This window comes from Scylla paramamosain, chromosome 24, assembly GCF_035594125.1.
Source record: "Scylla paramamosain isolate STU-SP2022 chromosome 24, ASM3559412v1, whole genome shotgun sequence".
NCBI classification, from domain to species: Eukaryota; Metazoa; Arthropoda; class Malacostraca; order Decapoda; family Portunidae; genus Scylla; species Scylla paramamosain.
In genome coordinates, this window is record NC_087174.1 from 6,515,001 (window position 1) to 6,520,000 (window position 5,000).

General features: G+C 42.4%; 1 protein-coding gene across 3 annotated transcripts in view; it reads right to left on the reverse strand.

The window, feature by feature from the left end:
• LOC135112645 (schwannomin-interacting protein 1-like) overlaps positions 1–5,000 on the reverse strand; it is a 48,841-nt gene that overhangs the window by 39,868 nt on the left and 3,973 nt on the right. The window contains exon 1 of one of the 3 annotated variants that reach the window (XM_064027235.1): positions 83–570. The exons of 1 other annotated variant lie outside the window; for it this stretch is intronic. The gene's annotated coding sequence lies outside the window, so the exon portion shown is untranslated. Of the gene's footprint in view, positions 1–82; positions 571–5,000 lie in introns of those variants that run through there. One more of the 3 variants, XM_064027233.1, reaches the window with a different exon arrangement.

The window sequence follows — 5,000 nt, forward strand, 5'->3', positions numbered from 1 at the left end:
ACAGGACAGGATAGATGCGATGAGGCGAGGTGGGTATAAGCTAAGCCAAGCATAGTACGAGACACCCCAACGTGCCCCTTACCTTGTTCAATCTCCATGGCTGTCATGCCTCTCTCTCGCTACACGGCGGCGCCACACTCACGAAAGTCCCAAAAAAGTCGATGGTCAGGTTCCTCCTTACTACGTACACACCACAGCCACACCACACCGCCACACGCCGAGGTGGGCCGGGCGTGGCTATCCTCACTCACTACCAACACCACAAGGCTTCTACAGGCGGACAGGCGGCTGCGGTTTTATCTCCAGGGCCTTCGAAAAGCGAGCTGAGTCACTGGGCCATCACGAGGGAGCAGAAAGGGTGTGGTGAGGCGGAGGACAGACTGGATACACGCCTTGCCTCACTGACAGCCTCACACCAGACCACTCCACGATCACCACCACCACCATCACCACCACCACTCCCCTACATCATCACACGCCCAAATTCTTTACTCATCAGTTTTTTCCCTCAATCCAAGCGCCCCGTCCCGTGTTTTCCCAGTCCATGTTCCAGTAACATTGACTGCTTATTGTGTACTTAAGGGTTTTGAGAAGGGGAAGATATATGGTGAGATAATATACTTGATTCGTTAAATGTTTATCAAAAGGCCGTTGGCAACCTCGTATCCAGCAGTCGATACCGCGTTGCCATGACGACGCGGTGTAGGCGTACCAACTCTACCATGTATATATAATGAGTGGGGAGTACACGTGTCTTCATATCATCGTAAAGACGCGCCGACGCACATCACGAGCAGTGTTTACTACCAACGGAAAAGCGAAAACAGGAGAGGAGAAGCAAGCAGGCGCGGCGAGCAGTGGTGGGGGGCGCGGCTGTGGCTCCCGCGGGGGTGGTATTGGTGGATGAATGAAAGATACACTATTACAATTCGTGCAGCAAGCATTACTTCACGCAAAAATTATATCATTCCTATCCACACAATAAGGCGGCTTCAACTGCTCCAGCGGACGTGCTGCCGTGCATTCCCGTATTTGCATAAAGTCTATTTTCAAAGGCCTTAGAGATAATAAATCGGATTCTCAAGTGAGTTTTTCATACTGGATGTGGAATCTCGTTAAACTATTACTAGAATCATACAAATACCCTCGAAGAATCCAATAACTTTCACTAGAGCCTCTTTGAGTATCAAGAGCATCATGAAAACATCCTTGAAAACCGCAATAACTTCCTCGGGAGCTTGACAAACTCCAGAATCATGCACTCTTGAAACTCTAATAACCTGCACTAGAGTCCGGTAAAAGTAGTCGAGATGAGACTCAGAAATGTTTGAGTCCCGTACAAGGAATAGACCATCTTCTCGAGGAAGAGGCCCGCAGTGGTGCAGCCTCAGACTCACTGACAACCGTAATTGCAAGTCAGATCAAGTAAGCACGTGATATCAGTGTGACAGGGACGATGAATACAGGTTTATATTGATTCTAAGCTAAGAACTTAATTACTGAGTCTATTCCGGTCACCTACCACTCTATTTGAGAACCAACGTCTTCCTATCTTCGTAAATCTTCGTAAATCATTACTTCTTATCCTATCCACATTTATAGCCGTAAGGATCTACATATATCACCCTCAGGATATCTCTTATATTTTGTAAAGGAAGGTGGAGCAACACTTGACTGCAGCTTCTCCTGAGTCTGGTATATCGGTCAGAGGAGGAGGTGAGGCGATTGATTTGTACAGTTTTGAGCTCCAAGTTTATTGCGCGAAACCGCAGAGTTGCCGGTAAGATTACAGGGATCACATTCGCAAACGTTTCGGAGTCTCATCTTGGCTATTTTTAACTGCGTTTAGCGGAAGTTCTTGGAGTTTTCAAGAGTTTTCATGTTTCTAGAGATGGTTGAACGCTCCACTAAAATTATTGTAGTGTTCTAGTGTTCTTGTTATCGCAATGATAGCTTAACAAGCTTCTTTTTTAAGTTATTGGGACTTCAAGGTATTTTCATAATTCTTGTGATAGTATAACAAGCTCTATTTGAAGTTATTAGGATTTTAATGGTGTTTTCATGATTCTAGTGATAACCAAACAGGTATCACGCGACATAAAGAGGCAAAGAAAACACCCACAAGAAATCAACTAATCAAGTGTTATTTATTTATTTTTTTTCTGACCTCTCCGTCTGTCGCTCCTTTTCCTACCAGTAATGTCTTTCAAAATTATATTGCACGCTTGCACCACGTTTGATTTAAGCTTAGGGCGCCATATGACCGCGATGCGACGACTTATTTTAAATTAATCACTCAATCAATTAATTTAAGTTGGAGGGGATACCACAGTAGTCAACCCTCAACTTACACGAATAATAAACCTAAAAGAATTCTTTAAATATATGGATATGTTCCATTAAAAAATATTAATGAATTAATAAGTAATACCAATTAAAACAAAATACAATAAGAACAAAAATAGTAAAGAAGAATAAAGAAGAAGAATAAAGAAGGGAACAGCAACTAAATGAACGCCTAGCTTGGAATCCATACTTCCAAGGAAAGTCCGATAGAGTTCAAACCTTCCCGGAACAAGAACAAAGAGGAAACCAGAGCTAAGTCCGTAGTTTGAATCTTTTTGGGATCTCATTAGTTACAACCATTCTCATGGGTCCTCGTGAGTGCTCTACTCAGTGATGAACCAGAATACTTTGAATACTTTTAAACTTTTTTTTTTATGTAAGAGGGGCACTGGCTAAGGGCAACAAAAGAACGAAAAAAAAAGGCCCACTGAGCTGCCAGTCCCAAAAAGAAAGTTCAAAGAATCATCCAAAATTGGAGGATAAGTGTTTTGAAACCTCATTTGTCATTAGCATCATGAAAATCTTCTTGAAATCCCTGAAGAGCTTTCCACTGGAGACTTTTTTGTGATATCCCGAAGTGTTTACTACATAATCCAGTGTATGGATATGATACAAGTCCAAAGTACTGATGTCACGACGATCACTGAGTGTCAGGTGCATATATCGCATAGAAAATATATGACCAAGTGAACTGCTTTTGTATACCAAGAGTTCTGCAAAGACTGAGGTGATCTGAGGGGGGAGATGGGTCTGCTGCTCTTGTGGTCTTGCAAGCTTGTATGCTGTACGCATACAAACATCTCTTAAGGGGAGATGCAAAGGTTGTTATAATGGTTGTCACGATTAAAGGTTGTAATGGCTGTCACGATTAAGGATTGTAATGTCACAGTTAAAGTGTTGTTACAATGGCTGTCACGAATAAGGATTGATGTAATGTAAAGATTGTCAAGCTTAATTGTTGTTGTAGCAGTTGTCACGTTTAATGGTTGTTGTAATAGTTGTCATGATTAAAGTTGTTGTACTGTAAAGGTTGTCATGTTTAACAGTTGTTGTAATGGTTGTCACGATTAAGGGTTGTTGTACAAGTGTTCGCTATCAAGGATTACTGCAAAGGTTGTCACAATGTAATGGTTTGTAAGCTGCACCTGGGAGTGGCGGCGCCAACGAGGAAACCTGGCGCGGGTCCCTGGGTCAGTCACGTCCACACGCTGCATCAAGCAACTCGTGACAAACCACCAGTCCCGCCCGTGTGTCTGCCTATACCTGGCGTGGGACGGAACCTTCCAGCATAATAATGTCTTTTTGTCTGAAGCTTTTGATTACAATATGACATCACCACCCTGGGCAACTTTTCTCAGATTCTGAATAATCTTTTTTTCTAACTATACTCTTTAGAAATTGGACTTTTTTCATTTTTTTTTTTTTTTTGTTGCCCTAGGCCAGAGTCCCTCTTACATGAAAAAAAAAAAAACTGCACATATATGTAATAAAACAAAAGACAAATCAGAGAACAAGAATTCAATTATAAGTTTCTGTAAAAAAAATCTGGCTGAACCAAGAGAAAAATTAACAATCATAGTATTCCAAAAGAAACAGTTATTGACTTTTGAAAGCAGCTCCTCTCCTAATCTCCTCCCCTCTAATGCAGACGAGTAGGGCCAGAGCCGGTAATGGTCAAGCAAGACACAGGCAGAAAGGCAAAGGTTGGGAGGTGGAGGAGCAGAGGGAGGGAGGGAAGGGACGGCGGCGACCCTCGGGCGGCCTGCCTGATCAATAGTATAGTAAACCAGCAGGCAAGACCACTCATGCCGCCCCTCCCCTTCCCCATTCATGCCCCCTGCCGCTGCCGCTGCCACTACTATCACCACAACCACCACCACCACCATCATCATCGTCAGTAACAACAACAACCGCCACAAGAGACGCTGACAAAGTAATAGAAGTTTTAGTTTATTGATGATAATAGTAATAATGATAATAATAATACCGAAAAAGAATAAAGAATAAAAGAACAAGAACAAAAAAACAAGAACAAAAACAAGAACAAGAAGGAGGAGGAGGAAGAGGTCAAACACCTACGTAAAAATTTATTGCCTAACAGTAAATCGGTGACGCAGAGACGAAGAGAAAGACAGACAAGCTACACACAGAAATCTCACAGTTAGCCCTGAAATCCTCCGCCACAGAAAACGTTCTCTCGCCAGGTTTTCTTATAGGAGACTATTACTAAATCTATTCCAGGCTCCACCACACCACTCCATCTAGGAACCAATTTCTTCCGAGCTCTTTTCCAAATCTAACTTTATCAAGCTTGAATAGCTCACATTCTGAAACACTTTTTTTTTCTTATAACGGGATTAAAAATCACCCAAAAACATAATTAATAAGTGTGTGTGTGTGTGTGTGTGTGTGTGTGTGTGTGTGTGTGTGTGTGTGTGTGTGTGTGTGTGTGTGTGTGTGTGTGTGTGTGTGTGTGTGTGTGTGTGTGTGTGTGTGTGTGTTCTAAATACCACGAAAAAAATAAGGCTTTCCACACAGGTAATACAAATGTATGCAACAGACTGAAGCCTGAGGTGATAAAAGAAAAGAAAAAATCCACTACTTAAATCTCTCTCTCTCTCTCTCTCTCTCTCTCTCTCTCTCTCTCTCTCTCT